The sequence below is a fragment of the Choloepus didactylus genome, chromosome 6, assembly GCF_015220235.1.
Source record: "Choloepus didactylus isolate mChoDid1 chromosome 6, mChoDid1.pri, whole genome shotgun sequence".
Taxonomy (NCBI): Eukaryota; Metazoa; Chordata; class Mammalia; order Pilosa; family Megalonychidae; genus Choloepus; species Choloepus didactylus.
In genome coordinates this window covers 135,857,862-135,873,720 of record NC_051312.1, presented here as the reverse complement: position 1 = coordinate 135,873,720, position 15,859 = coordinate 135,857,862, and the positions used below count along the sequence as shown (strand labels likewise).

Here is a 15,859-nt window from a genome sequence, read left to right as displayed (position 1 = left end):
GCTGACAGGACACAAGATTAGAGATGCCCAGGGTTTCCAAACTGGCCTCCTGCCTGACAGGACACTCTGTCTCAATCTAGCCTTCAAGCTAGTTCTTCCCAAATGAGTCAGCCCACACAGTCATCATGGGCTCCACCTGCATTTCCTAACCGTCCTGCTCCCAGGTTCTGTCCCCCACTCATCACCACCTCTGCCCTCAGCCATGCTTCTGGAATCCTTCCCTCCACAACAGAAGACCTTGGCAAAGCGGCACCGATGTCTGATTTCTTTTAGGTCCCCATCAGCAGCTGGAGCTCCTGTCTCTGATGCTGCCTTTCTCTATACAAATTCCGGGTTTGGAAACAAAGATGAAAGACCTCATCTCCTTTCCCCATTTGTTCCTCAAGGAAGCAAGGGAAGGTATGTCTTCTTTACTTCAACTGCAGATCAAACCAGGTTTTGCTTTTAAAATAGATGGAGAATTTGTAATCTCATTCCATGCCATGAACCCTACCTCTATCCCCACTCCTTCCTTTGGGTTTAACCCAACCAACTCTTCAAGACCCAGGACAAAACTGGAGGCATCCAGGATGACTTTCTCAGCTACCTACCTGTAGCTCTATGCTACACTTCCCTCCCCCCTGCTCTGGACTCTGACTACAATCATTAACGTTCTAGCAGCTACCATTCTTTGTATCCTTCTTGTGTTCACATTCTGGGCCAAGCACTTTTTATGTGTATTACCTTATTTAATTTTCTTTCTCATCCTGACTAGGAAACTGACTAGGAAACCAATGTTTGGGGAGGTTAAGTATCGCACAAGGTCAGCAAGTAGGGAAGGCATTGGGGACTTAAGCCCAAGCCCATCTGACCACAAAGCCCTCACTTTTAACCACAGTAGCATCTGCCTGTCCATCATCCTTGCTTTCTTCCAGCCCTGTGCAGGCACACATCCTACACTATCTTCAGTTATCTGACGGTTTTGTGCATGACAATCTTGTACCCACACTGAGGCTGTCCGTTAGTTCAGACAGGCTGGCCCATGCTGGGAACAGAGAGTATGACCGTTAAGCCATCTGGGCATAGAGGTGTCCGTTCATCTCAGATGGAAAGGGTCTCAGAGGAAGACCTCTAAGGATCCCAGTTACCCTCACTACACCCAAACAGCCCTCATTGTCAGAAAGTTCCTTATGTCCCATCCCAAGCCCTCTGCCCCACCATAAACCAATTTCCTGTTCTTTTGGATGTCCAGTCCTAGGAAAGCAGGCTCCTGTATTGGTTTAGAGCATGGGCACCTGGGTCTCAATCTTAGAGCTGTGTGATTCCACCAGCCGGTGTCCTCACCTGTAAAATGGGCACATAAATGCTTACTCCACTGGGCTGTGTTGAGAATTCAATGAAATATTGTGTATATAGCACTCACATGTGTTTTGCACATATGCAGGCCCAATGAGAGGTTGCTACTGTTAGTTAATGCTGCTTATTCTCTCCCATTGTATCAAATATTAAATCCTCATTTGACTCACACATATCCCCCTCCCCAATCCCCACTCCCCACTCCCCACACATAATCATTTGGAAACATGGTTTTTTTTTTTTTTCCTCTTTATCCTCTGTAGGGCTTCTGGTTTTATGCTGTGCTAAACTTTTGAAACTGGGAAGTGGGCAGCACAACTTCAGGAGGCATCTCCCCCTTGCTTTTGGGTCTTAGCATGCCACTCCTTGGTGGGAAGAGAAATCTGTGACCAAGAAAACAGGTGCTGACAGTATCCTGCAGAAGGTCAAAAGGGAAACTGAACCAGTGACCTCTATCTGGAAATGGGAGTACATGATAGGTGGCTTGTCTTTGCAATAGCGGCAAGATTTTTCTTTCAGCTTCTTTCCGTGTCTGGCTGATTGGTTTGGGTTATGTTAAAGCCCTCAGTTATTGAGGCCTTCCAGATAGGGATGGTGAATTATGCTTTGGGTCTGACGGAGAACTGAAGATGGGGTGGGGGTACCTTCCTCTGCCTCTCTGAGGCTGCCTGCAAAAGTTCCAGAACTGCACTGCCCCAGCAGAAGTGCATATTCGTTTCCTGGCATCACACAATTACACAGTTACATAAATCCAAGGGTGTGGTGGGAATGTGGTCTCGAGAGGCAGCGGGCTGGGATAGAGAGTGTCTGGAAAGGGAAGAGAGGCTGGGACAGTTGGATGAGCAGCCATTCTCCCCAGGCAGAAAAGTTCAGCTGGAGGTGGGCTGAGTCTGTGACTTGCAGGAAAGAAAAGGAAGCCTGAGCAACCAGACCTGCAAGGGAAGGTATGTCTCAGCGTATCAGTTCTAGGCCTGTGATGCTTAAAGATCCCAAACACAACTATCTGCTCCTCTGTGCTGGTTCCTTCACAAGGCTTTCTTACTCTCCAACCTGGAACATTCATTCATTCATTCCATCAGTCATCTAGCACACAAGGCGTCAGACTCTGAGCTAGATGCTATGGGTACAGCAGTGGACAAGACAGATGCGATCATTCCTTACCCTGAGACAGAACCTACAGCTGCAAGAGGAGCAGGCTTTTAAAAAAATAACTGCAAAAACAAATATTTAAATTACAATTGTCCCAACTGGCATGGTGGAGTATGAGAGAAGACTCTAGCCTAGACCTGGAGGCTTGGAGGGTTTTCCTAGGTAGCAATGTCTAGGCTGCCTTGAAGTTTGAATCAGAATTGATGGGCAAAGAGTTATGTTCCAGGCAAAGAGAGCAGCTGGTGCACAGGACCTGACCTGGTGGGCTTCCCGGAAACTTCACTAGAGTAGCTGAGGCATGGTGAGGGAGGAGAGGGGCTTGGAATAATGCAGGAGAATTTGGCAGGGACCAAAAAATTACAAGGCCTTGGAGGCAGTGTTAGGATTCTGTTGTTTTGATTTACTTTCTCGTTTCCTAAGAGCAGTGGGCAGTCATCAAAGGGTGTCCCTGTAAGGGAATGACAAGTCAGAATTGCATTTTAAAAGATCACTCTGGAAGTGGATTGAGTGGTCCAAATGTAGATGGTAGTCTGGACAGTGGTGGTGGCAGTTGGAGTGCTGAGAGGTGTTGGATTTCAGTTGCATTTTGGAAATAGAATTTGGAAGTAGGATTTGATGTCTGTTTTGGCTGGGGATGGGGCCAGAGGTAAGTGAGAGGAGGAATGAAAGAGCATCTTGGCTCTGACTTGGGCAGTTGGGTGACACCATGTTTTGAGATTGGGGGAGAAGCCATTAGATCACTTTTTGGTAGCTCTCGAGGCACTTTTTTTTTTTAATTCAGTTTCATTGAGATATAGTCACATATCATACAATCATCTATGGTGTACAATCAACTGTTCATGGTATCTTCATATAGCCATGCATTCATTACCCCAATCTAGTTTTGAAAATTTTCCTTACACCAGAAAGAATAAGAATAAGAATGAAAAATAAAAGTAAAAAAGAACACCCAAATCATCCCCCCATTCCACCCTATTTTTCATTTAGTTTTTGTCCCCATTTTTCTACTCATCCATCCATACACTGGATAAAGGGAGTGTGATCCACAAGTCTTTCAGAATCACACTGTCACCCCTTGTAATCTACATTATAATATAATCATCTTCAAGAGTCAAGGCTACTGGGATGAAGTTTGATAGTTTCAGGTATTTACTTCTAGCTATTCCAATATGTTAAAACCTAAACAGGGTTCTCTATATAGTGCGTAAGAATGTCCACCAGAGTGTCCTCTCGCCTCCATCTGAAATCTCTCAGCCACTGAAACTTTATTGTGTTTCATTTTGCTTCCCCCTTTTGGTCAAGAAGATGTTCTCAATCCCATGATGTTGGGTCTGGTTTCATCCTTCTCAAGGTACTTTTAACCCACTGCCCTTTGTTATAATGATTTCATAGCTTCTCTGTTTGAACTGGAAGGTACAGAAGATCTGAGGTGCTATCATAGTGGCACTGCTCAGATTGGAAGGCTGGCTTTCTGAAGCCAGGTCAGGCCTCCTTCACTGGATCTGGCCCCTCAAACCCAGCATGGTGCCTGTACCCAGAGGGTGCTCAATGATGTGGCTTTCCATAGCTCTGTGTACCTGGCACTGCACTAAGTGTGTTGGGGAGAGAATCTGCGGCACAGTCCCTGCCCTCAAGAATCTTAACAGCCATGTGATCCACGGAGAACATGACTCCCCCAGACACAGGCTGGGCCATCTCCTCCTCCCAGAAGACCTCAGACTGTTTTCAGACGCCAGTGTAGCTCCCTACCCCTTGGAAAGCCTCAAAGGTATAGAGAGTCCTACAGAATATGTCCTGACAAGCCTATCACCAGGGACCACACTCAGGGACCTTAGAGAAGAGGGGCCTTGCCCCCAACTCTGCAGAGCCACTGCCTCCGACCCAGGTTCAGCTCCAGCAGAGACCCTGGACACTGTGTTTGGAGCAAGGGGAGGGGACCTGGCAGGGTTTGGGTATCTCGTGCTTATTACATTTTTATGGGTGAATATCCTTTCCTTTATGCAAAGCCCTAAGGAAATTTATTATTAGAGGAAAAAAAAGCAGTTGGATTTTAAGCCCAGTGTTTTTTACTGCTCTCACAAAATGAATGGACATGTTGTGGCTTGGGATGAGATGTCCTGCCCTTTCATCAGGGAGCTGAGTATGTGCAAGTGGGACCTGGACAGGGGCCATTTCTGACCAAAGCCACCAGCCTGTCTCCCTTTTCCTGTCACAGTTGCTGTGAGCCTGCTGCTGGGGCCCTTCGGCATCTCCACATCTCTGGCTCCTCTCGGGCTGATTGTATCTTCAGCACTTAGGCCAGGGTGTCTACAAAGGTCTCAGCGTTACCCAGAGAGGAAGGGTCAGGTCTCGGCTGGGCCTGGAACTGGGGGTCACATCTCTTCCTTATCTAACGGAAAAGAGAATACCCCCTCTCCCAAACCACCACCGTTGGCACAGTACAAAAAAAATACATACATATATATATAGTGGCCTTGGGCCATTTGAAAGAAAATAAAACCTGATCAATATTTATTTCAAATTATCTTCTCAGCTTTGTGGCTTTTATGAAATTATCACTGCATGCTCTATGGTCCCTGTTCTGCTTTTCTCAATGAGCCTTATTTCATACATATATTTCCCTGTATTGACAAAGTCCACGTCATTTTTAATAGTTATAGATCACCCTCTGGAGTAAACAGTTGAAAGGTCACGCTCATCATTCTGTTATTATTTCCCTCCTATACAATCTTGTAGAAAAAATGGAAAAGGAGAGGAGGGATAGGATTCTGATACTTTTTGCAAAAGTTGAGCCCCATGGACACAAGCTTTCCTGCATGTCACCAGCTGAACCCATCTCTAGCATCCCCCGAGAGAGTCCCATCTCTCTTTTCATGTCTGTGAAGGGAAAAGACTCCACGATGTCCAGAGGGGCTCAACTGCTGTCCTGCAAGTACAGAATCTCAACCAGCTTTCACTTGGAAAGTTCTTTCCAACGTGCAACACATATCTGCTCAGCTTGGATTTCAGCTTTTCAGCTTTTCTCCAGTGTGAGCAGTTTTTCTCACCCGTCCCTGTGCAAATCAGAAGAGTACAAATAAATAATAGGAATCATTTATATGTGCAAATGTTCTGCTGGCGAATGTCACAAATTCTCATTAAATCCCAAACAGCCCTTTGCAGAATGTTATGATTTCCATTTTACAGAGGAAAAAAGAAGATGATTCAATCAACCCCCAGCTTTAGAAAAAATATTTCTCATTGTGTATGTCTCCTGTTTGGAAGTTCAAATTACTTCCTCCAAATACCCCTACTTATTAAAAATGAAGTTGTGAGAAGATGGGCTTCTCTTTATCCGTGGCTTACTGAGAACCCAGAAACTTTGGATTCATTTTCTTACTCAATTCTTATAATATATCTGCAAGGCAGGTATTGCTCATTTCATAGGTGATGCACTTGAGGCTCGAGAGGTGAATGTGCTTGCCCAAGGTCACTCCAGAAAGTGGTGGAGCCAGACACTGAAGCCAAGTCTAACTCCAGGATCTTCCCTTCCTGCTTTGCCTGCTGCCCCTCCTAAATGTCCCAATATCTGTCTCGTCTACAAAGGGATTCGTCCTCCATTTTAAAAATTTTTAGTATTTTTTACTTTTTGCTCTAATATCAGCAGGCAGGCCTGAAGGCCTTGGCAGGCAGCACGGGTGACGTCTGCAGGGCCTCTTGGACATTGTCCTGAGAATCACCTGCTTCAGTGCTGTCACAGCTGCCTGAAACTCCTGAACCTGCTGATTTCCTAATATCCTGGCTCCCCTAGGAACTCCAAAAGTTTTGTTAAGTCCATAAATCCCTTGATTAAATCTCTTCCTGGTTGAAAAAAAAAGCTGGGGACCTTAAAGTCCCTCTTTCTGTACTTGAGGTTGTCCCAGATGCCCTTGAATGAGTCAGAGGAGATCAGAGCAGCTGGCCTTGGGGATGGTGACAGTCAAGGCCATCAGGGAGGCGGCGGAGGGGACGGAGTCCAGTTCTCATAGCTCACTCACTCCCATTTCCTGTATAGAAGGGTACCTGTGAATGGGGCTGTGGGCAGGAGCTGCTCCTTTGGGAGGGAGTGAGTATGCTGCGTTTGAGCCCTTCCCTGTCCCCTGGAATAGGGCAGGATCCAGCTTTGGTGTTTGTCAGGCCTGCTTTTGATTTTGAATCATGGCTCTGCCATTTGCTGGCCATGTGAAATGGTCCAGTGACTCTCCCCAAGTAAGTCTCTGCTTCCTCATATGGGAAATGGGGATATTAGAACTGTCCTATTCTGCTGGCTCGTTAAATGTGACAGCGTGTGCGTTTGGCAGTGTCCCAGCACTGACTAGCCTTTAGTAAAACTGATTTTCCTTACCTTCTTTTGCTGCCTTTTCTGGCTCCCAGGCCCCAGGCTGAGTGTGGAGTCTCACTTTCTGCCAGTCCTGGGCCACCTCAGCCGCTTCCTTCCACGCGACCCTCGGACCTCCAGCTCCACCCTGCTGCCCTGGGTGCCTCTCCGGTCTCCCTGAGAAGGGGCAAGAAGCCTGAGAGCCAAACCTTGACATTTCCTGCCCCTAGAGGCAGAGCTCTGGCAGCCCTTCCCTTCCACCCCAGCCTTCCTGCTCATCTTACCCTCATCTTTGTCCAGCTCCCTGCTGTTACCTAGAGGCACGAGGGACAAGGACTCACAGATCAAAGGACGTCCCAGCAGGGATCCTCAACCATGGATAGCTTCAGGGTCCAGGATTCTGGGAATTACAGGTAAATCTTTGCATGTGTGCATTCTTCTGGAAAGAGAACCAATCACCAAGGATCTGGATAGATCTTTCTGGATAGATTTGCAGAAGATGAGGGCTTCTGTGGGTTTTCTTTTGTGTGGACTAGAACTTTCCTTGAAACCAAGACAGCTATTCTTGCAACTTCAGTAAAAAAGGTATGGATGTAACCACAAAAGCAGTGAACCAGGGATAAAGGGCCAACCTCTTCCCTGTGGGGGGAGTTCCTGGAGGAAGGCTCATCTTTTGCTCAGACCCTACAGAACCATTGATGGTTTCTTCCATTCTGCTCATTCATTCATTCATTCCATCAATCAGCATTTATTGTACACCAACCATGTGCCTGGCCTTGCTCTAAGTAACATGGGACACACAAACATCAGAACAGTCTTCTTTAAAGTGTGGTCCTGCAGACCACACTCATTATAGAATCCCCTGGGTGCTTATTAAAAATACTGGTATCTATCTCAATAAAATTGCATTAAAAAATACCAGTACCCAGACTGCAACCACTGAGGGCATTGCCTGAGGTATGCATCATAAACAGGCACCTCAGGCTCATTTACTTAGTTTGAGAGCCATTGCCAGAGACTGGCATCTCCTCCCAGGCATGGCATGGGAGGCAGCAATGGATATGTGCCCATCTTGTGGTGGCACTCAAAGAGTGTTGGACCAAGAACATGGTCTTGATCCTTTTGTAGGAGAAGGAAACACTGCCCCTCCCTTTTTCATGCCTCCCTCCTTCCCTTCTCACTTGCTAGACCCTGCAGGAGATGGGGAGGAGCTGCCTGCCCATCCGCCCATCACAGTGCTTCTGGGCACAGATCTTGGGCAGATTGTGAACCCCAAGGGCAGAGATGCTATCCCAGCCTGCATGGCTCCACCCTGACCAGGCAGGGACCTCACGGTACCAATTAACATTGACAAGCCTCTCTCTCTGCCTGGACCTGTCTTGAGGCTTTGCTAATTAATACCTTTATGGTCCCTGGGTCGCTGGAATGAGAGGTTTGGAGAGACCTGGGGGAACCAAATGGTTTCATCCGAAAGGATCTTCCTACCATAATAAGCCTAAGCAGACTGAGGCCTGGACTTGGCAGTGGCAGGGGAAATGTAATCTAGAACAGTAATAGGTAGCATTTCTCAAGCACTTATTACATAGCAAGCAGTAAGTTCAGCCCAAGGTGACACGGCTAGTGTGGCACAGCGAGGGCCACACCCTTGTCACCTGACTCTGCAGTCTGAGCTCTGTGTCTATAGCCTCTCAGGCTCACCCGGCTCTGGGTCCCCGCCTCAGTCTCTTTCCCTGGGCCGGGTATTTGCCTCCACATTGGGTTCCCACAGAGCTGCAGGCAGAGGCAGAAGCCCACACAGCTGCAGCCCCTGGCTCCCTCTTCCAGCTTTGCCTTTGGACCTGATCATGAACTTCCCGTTTCTAGGGTGGATGAAGCAATAGGGAGGTGGGGCAGGGCAGGGCCGGCCCTTCCCATCTCTCCAGGGTCTGTGGCCTTTGGGAGAACCAATACCCTGGCTGACTTTCCTCTCTACCATGGACACCTCCCATCTCTGTGGAGGGCATGGGTGAGGACAGAGGTGAAGCTGGCTGCAGCTTGGTAAATGCACAGACCTGTATCCAGCATGACTGTGGGGCAACTTTGAGCAGACTTCACTTTCCTGGGAACTGGTGGGTCTCTGTCATTTGATGGCATCTGTCTCTGTCTCTCACACTTTGGGCTTGCTTAAGGATCGGTAAAGGTCATTGATCCAAAATGTGTAGCATAACCAGGGAGGTGGCATCAAGCAGCCCAGAGTCTGAGCCATTGCTTTGCCGCTTTCCAGCTGTGTGGTTTCTTTAGAGGACTTTGAGCCTCTGTTCTTTGTCAGTAAAATAGGTGTAGTAATTCCTATCACATAGGGTTGTTGGGAGGATTAAATAAAGTACTGTATTCAAAGCCTGAGCTCTTAGCCTGCACTTTGCTATTTTGGCCAGGGCCAGGCATTCACCTCCACAGCCCAATCTGCAGCAGAGGTGCTGGGAGAGAGAAAAGTCCACAAGGTTTCAGGCCTAAGAAAGTGGCACCTAATAAGTGCTCCTCAATGGGGGCAGGTTTTCCTTCTGTGCCTGAGTCACCGGCAACCCCGCTTAACTTTTATTAGTGAGACATATTAGAGGCCAATTTGGGGTGACACTTTGGGACCCCAATCAGAGGGCCCTGAAGTCCAGAAATGGTTTCAAGGCGTCTCTGGGACTCCTGCTAGAAGTTCTGCTTTCTCAGTTCCCTCCTCCCTCCCGGCCCCACCTCCAGCACGCCCTTCCCAACCCCCTCCAGCTCTCACATCTGGATTCAACTACTACAGAACAACAGGCTTTCTGTGAAAGCCCCCACTTCCTCTGCTCTCTGTCCTCTGGCTCAGAACTTTGGTTCTCACAGGGGCGGGTTGATGGAGAGGGGGTCAGAGAAGGCAGCTGAAAGCTCCTTTCCCAAACTGATGGGAAAGCTGAGCCTCCTTTCCCCTTGTCCTGATTCTTGAAGTTGTCTGTTGCTCAGGATTCTCCACAGAGCTGGGGGTGGTGGTGCTGCTTCAGAACTGGGGGTTGGGGGCTGTCTCCAGGGGGCAAGGAGGACACTCTAGTTCTCCAACCTCTACCCCAAACCCAGGCCAGGGAGCACAGCCACCCCTCCTGCCAGAAAGAGGCCCTGCCGGCTCTGACTGGCCAGGCAATAAATTGGAATGTGGCAGTCACAGCGGAAGGCAGCTGTAACTCTCATTAAAGTGACATCAACCCCACTGCGGGAGGATGCTGTAAATCCAGGGGAAGGGGACATTCATCCAGGGAGAACTGCAGAAGCAAAGGAAAAGAAAACTATAAATAGAGGAGATGTGGTGCCTGGAACTAATGGTGGGGCCCTGCCCAAGGCCGTGCTGAACTGGGGGTGGGGTGGGGAGGGAACCGAAAGCCGGAGGAGGGGGATGGGGTTCCCAAGTCGATCCCTAAAGCCTAGTGAAGCACTCCCAAGGCCCCTGGCTATAGCTTATTCTCCTCTGACCTTTCTGCGGAGTTGGCTTGTGTCCTTGGGGGAAACTCTGGGGACGTGTCTCTGGTTCATGGGCTTTCCAGAGGATAGAGAGAAGCTGTTGGCATTGGCCATTAGGAATTTGTCAGCTCGCCTTGGAGAAATCAGTTGTGGGTCAAACTCTGGGCTTACCTCTGGTCACTTGGATGCAAATCCTGACTCTGCGATTTGTTTCCAACCTGTGTGTCTATGGGAGAGTCGTTTCACCTTTTGAAGCCTCATCAGGAAAACAGGAATTATGACCCCCAACACACAGGCTTGGTGTGAAAATCCAAGGAGGGTGTCTGGCACTGTGGGAGCTGCTTATCCAGTGAAATAATGAATCAACACATACCTGCAACCCCAGAAACCAGGATTTTCTTTCAGGTCAGTCCTCTTCTGCCTGAGTCTGGATTCAGCAACTAAATTTGCTGTGAGACTTTGGGCAATGGCCTAACTTTCCTTGGCCCTGGGGCCTTCTCTGTGAAATGAAGGGTGGCAGGGGACAGAGTCTGGGAAGGTTGGTGCTGCATGCAGTAGAAGCACCACTGCTTTTCCTGGAGGTCTGTGGAGATGGCCAGCTCTGTAGTTCCCTAGGAACGGTGCCTGGGCTGCATTCCAGAACCTTCCCCGGGGTCATTCTGGGTCCCCTCCCCCACACCTGTAGCAGAGTCTCAGACACTCAGCTGGGAGGCCACACTCATCCCTGCTTGCTATCCCCTGTGGTGGTGCAGCTTGGGACCACCCTGTACTGAGGAGGAAGTGAATGAAAGAGAAGGAGCTGTTTGGAGAACTCCTGCTGCTCTCCTCCCAACCCCCTGAGCTTCAGTTTACATCCAGAATCAGCTGGAGTGCTTGTCAAATTAAAGCATGGGGGGAGGGAGGGCAGGCCAGGGTTCTGTTCTTCTGGGGCAGGCCTGAGAACTTGTATTTCCAACAAGCTCTCAGGTACTGCAGGCACTGCTGGTTCTAGGCCATCCCTGAGAACCACTGCCCTAGAGTGATCTGGCCGGAATTCAGGCTTCCTGTCCTCTGTTACTGCAGAACCTACAGCGGAAGCAAATGTGGCAGCTCAGGCAGATGCTGAGATGCTAGTGTGCAGGCTTCCAAGTCACCCGGGACCCTCAGGGGCATGACACGCCCTCATGCACACAGCCGGTCTGCGAGCCATGGTGCAAACACTGATTCCTGGGGGCAGGCAGGGCTCCTGCACAGCCTGCTTGGGGACCACCGCCACAGAGAAGGGGCATTGGCACAGGAAATACCGTTTCCTTGGAGGAGCCCCTTCTTTCTTCCCCACTGAAAAGGCTTACAGGAAAGGGGGGTGAGGAGAGGAAAGGCAGGAAGTAAATTGGATGAAATGGTCCCAGGTTGAGGAGGAGTCCAGCACAATCTACAGAAAGGAAAAGTAATAAAACCAGGCTTGTGAAACACCCAGGAATGATGGCTAAATCCGTGCTTGGGGAAGGAGACGTGATTTACCTCTGCAGAGGGCCAAACCGTCAACAGGTGCGGGGAGGTGCTGATTTAAGATGCCTCTGCAGGCAACTCACTTGCAGGGAAGGAGGCTAAGGAGTGACAGGAGCAGCAGCTGAGGCTTCCTGGGGCCAGAGGCGGGGTGCCGGGGCCAGAGGGCCACCTTTTCTACCTCCAGGAGGTGCTTAACCAACAAACAAGGCCTCCAAGGAAGCCCACTGCATCAGACCACCATCTCCTGTCCCGGCACCCCAATGCCTTTCTTAAACTTCTTGGAAAAGCCAGGCCTGAGTCCAGCCCCCTCAAAGGACAGTGCCAGGGGCTGAAATCCCCTCTGCCCACTCATCTCGCCCTCTTTAGATGCTGTAACCGGCAGCTTCCTCACCAGGGCTTGGAGCAGAGTGTTCTCATGCCCTCTGGGTGGGCTGCAGCTCCGGTGAACTATTTTCCTCACCTCATGAAAGGGCACACAGCTTGTCAGGAATGAGCTGAACTTATGCGGAGGACAGGAAAGAAAAACTGGAATTAGGATGACTTGGAAATGGAGATGTGTAGTTATCATATAATATGCTGCAGGTATCACAGCACTTCACAGTTTACATTGTGGCATTTTATCCTCCCCACAATCCCATGAGGGAGGCAAAGAAGTTTTAGCTCCAATTTAAAAATGAGAAAACTGAGGTTGTTTTGGTTTGGTAAAGCTGACAAAGTGCCATTTACCAGAAATGGGTTAGCTTTTACAATAGGAATTTATTAACTTAAAATTTACAGCTCTTAGGCCATGAAATTCTCAAGGCATAAACAGGACGATACCTGGACTCTGAATACAAGCTGCCTGCATCTGGGACTCCCCTGTCACATGGTAAGGCACATGGTGACGTCTGCTGGTCCTTTGCTCCAGGGTTTTGTTGCTTTTAGCTTCTGGCTTCGGTGGCTCCCTCTCTCGGCTTCTCTGGTGCTCTTCTCTGCGAGCTTCTAATTTCATCTTTCCACTTCTGTATGTGTTTTGTCTTCTCATAAAGGACTCTGGTAAGCAGATTAAGACCCACCTTGAATGAGGGGGGTCACATCTCAATTGAAATAACCTAATCAGAAAGTCCCACCTACAGTAGGTCTGCACCCACAGGAATGGATTAAAAGAACATGGCTTTTTCTGGGGTATATACAGCCTCCAAACTACCACAGAGGATAAAAGAAATGAAGGGAATTATCCTAAGTCATGCATCTAAATGGGAATTGGGACCCAAACAGGAGACCCAGGCTTCTGATCCCCATCTGGCTCTCTACTAGAATAAATTTAACTCACTTCTTGGAAACTGGTGTTCGGTTTGGGGTAGGAGGAGAGAGGTGAGAGGTTGGGGTGACTGCTGGGGTCCCCGGCCCAGACGCCCCTTCAGGATGGCGGCAGTCATTTTCCCAGCTGCTGGAGCATGGGCTGGGAAGGCTAACAACTCCGTCTCTCCAGGGAGCTGCTCTCAGCTGAAAGGAGCTGCACTGCCCAAGATTATGCCCCCTCCGGAGGTGGATGGGGGGTGGGCAGCTTGCATCCATTGACAGTTTGATGCGGGGTACCAAGGCCCAGCCCCTTTGCTGCATGAGGGGTGCTCCTGCAGGGTCTCCTCAGGTCTGCAGCTCCCCATGGGGTTGGCTGAGGCCTTTGTTGCAACTTCATTGCAGCCCAACCTCTCCCTCCACCCAACGCTGCCTCCTTCACTCCTCTCATAGGCGATGGCCCCAAGAGCTCCCCTGTTTCCTTGGTCCTTGACTTAAGACAGCAGCAGAGAGGAACAAACATCCAAAGGAAGCTTGATGCCGACTATCTCATTTAATAAACCCAATGTGTGAAGGAAATATTTTTGCTACTTTATTGTTGCGGAAAGTTAAATAAGTTGTCCAGGTCAAGCAGTTTGTATCCGGTAGAACTGGGATTCAAATCCAAATCCACTTTTATTTTGAAAGTACATACTTGGCCCATTAATCCACTGTATGAAACAGGGAAAACCTTGCACCTGACAGAAGAAAAGAGCTGACTGGCTAAAGATGTGTCTATCGTTTTCAACTTGGGACATAAACCAACAAGAGGGGTGTTTGCGGTTGGGGTGCAAATGGATGGGATGAAGCAAGGAGAGGAGAGCAGCAGGGCCGCAGGCTCAGACTTCCACAACCAAGGGTGCAGCTGGCAGCTTGGGCAAGGACCTCAGGCTGACCACAGGCCCCAAACCCACAGCCACAAACACCACTGGCCCTTGGCAGCGGCAAAACCCAGAACTCCTCTCCCCATGGGCCCCCTGGGGTGGGGACAGCTGGCTCTGAGTTCCCCCTCAGCACGCAAAAAAGGGTGACCCCAGGCCCAAGGTGGTTGGTGAGGGAGGTCCAGACCCAATCCTGCCCCAGGGAAGGGTGAGACAACCCTGGGCTCCCCTTAGTCTAGGATGCTCCATCTAGTCCCACTCTAAGGGCTTGCTCCTTCTCAGACTCTGGGAAGAGCTAGGAGAGAAGGCTGAGTTCAAGGTCAGCAGCGTGCAGCTTCTCCCTCTCCAATCGCAGACCCTCAGGCTCTAGCCCAGAGCCCTCTGGAGACTGTGAGAGTAAGGAGACCCTTCCTGAACTTTTGTCTCAGGGGTCCCTGGCCCAATTCTGGCCTCGCTGAATCTGATTTTAGAGGGGAGCCCGATGCCAGAGCCACCCCTGGAACTGCTCCTGGGGAAGGGAGGCGAGCGTGGAGACAAGTCCAGAGATGCCACCTCAGTACCAGGGGATTTACTTAGCACTTGTTGGCAGCTCTGTCGAGCTTTGGCATCGGTCCAGAAAATGGCTCAGTTGGGCCTGTCCTGTCACCTGGAACTTCTGAACATGTACTTACAATTCGTGTATGTAGCAACAAAAATAACTCCTTCGAGACTGAAACTAGAACACAGGTGACAGGGGCAGGGGTGGGGCTAGGGAATGGGAAGTTAATGCTTAATCGGTACAGTTTCTTTTTGGGGTGATGGAAAAGTTTTGTTAATGGATGGTGGTGATGGTAGCACTGCATTGTGAATCCCATTAGCATTTTTATGTATATTTTAATGCCATATTTATGTGGTTAAAAGGGGGGAAGTTTTAGGTTGTATATATGTTACCAGAATAAAATTTAAAGAATCCATAGAACAGATATGACACAAACAGTGAACTCTCATGCTAGCTATGGTCTGTAGTTAGTAGTATAATTATAATACTGTTTCATCAATTGTAACAAAGGTGCCACATTAAATGCAAAGTGCTAATAATAGGGAAAACTGTGTGTGTGTGAACTCTATACTTTCTGCATGACTTTTCTGTAAACTGACAACTTCTCTAGTTAAAATAAAATGACTCTTTTTTTTCTCTTCACAGTAACATGATCCTTCCATTGTGAGCATGAGTCGTAGACACTGGAGCTTCCCCAGGAAGATGGGGTCTCTGAATTAGAGGCAGGTGTCTAGAGAAACACCTGCTGGATGAACCCCCACAGAATCACAAATCTCTTGTTCCTTGAAATGCTCAACCAGTGTGTGCAGAGATCTCCTTGCCTTGGCAACAGGGCCGAGTGCCCTTACGTGGCAGCCCCGGTCCAGGAGCTGTGGGTTTCGGGGTTTCGGGGTTTGTGGATCAGGTCGGCAGGAAGGGGAGTCAGCAAGACCCCTCCCTGCCCTGGGCCTTGGTTTCCTCACCTGTTCTTTCAGCCACAGGAGGACCTGTGCTGGTGACTGCTGCTTTTTCCTTTTTTTCTTTTTTTTTTAATTTATTTAATCTTTGTGGAAAAAACCCTGCAGTTCCACTCATATTCTCCAAGCTGCTTTGTTAGTTGAGGTGTTTGCATGCTGGGCAGCACACACTAATATTTTCCTCCTTAGCAAAACATTAATTATCCTACCCAGTAACCTTTCTCTCGGGCTTTTCTTTTCCTTTACCACCCCCAAGCTGTTGTGCACCAAGCAATTTCAGTATTTTCCCAGCATCTCAGCGAGTGGGCTGTAATGTACGCTGGGAGGGATGTCCCACTTGGTTGGGGCCCGCCCTTCCAGCACTCTTCACAATGCGTGGGAACCATCTGCTTAGCTC

General features: G+C 49.1%; 1 long non-coding RNA gene across 3 annotated transcripts; it reads left to right on the top strand.

Moving 5' to 3' along the window:
* The first annotated feature begins 8,788 nt into the window (after window positions 1-8,788).
* Window positions 8,789-15,229, top strand: LOC119538619. Of its 3 annotated transcripts, XR_005217591.1 has the most exons (4): window positions 8,789-8,928; window positions 10,518-10,687; window positions 12,548-12,638; window positions 13,502-13,684. It is a non-coding gene; the product is annotated as an uncharacterized LOC119538619 (long non-coding RNA). The 3 variants fall into 3 exon arrangements; XR_005217590.1 differs by lacking the exons at window positions 8,789-8,928; window positions 13,502-13,684 and adding an exon at window positions 15,152-15,229 and having other exon boundaries at window positions 10,239-10,687; XR_005217589.1 differs by lacking the exon at window positions 8,789-8,928 and having other exon boundaries at window positions 10,239-10,687.
* The last annotated feature ends 630 nt before the right edge of the window (window positions 15,230-15,859 follow it).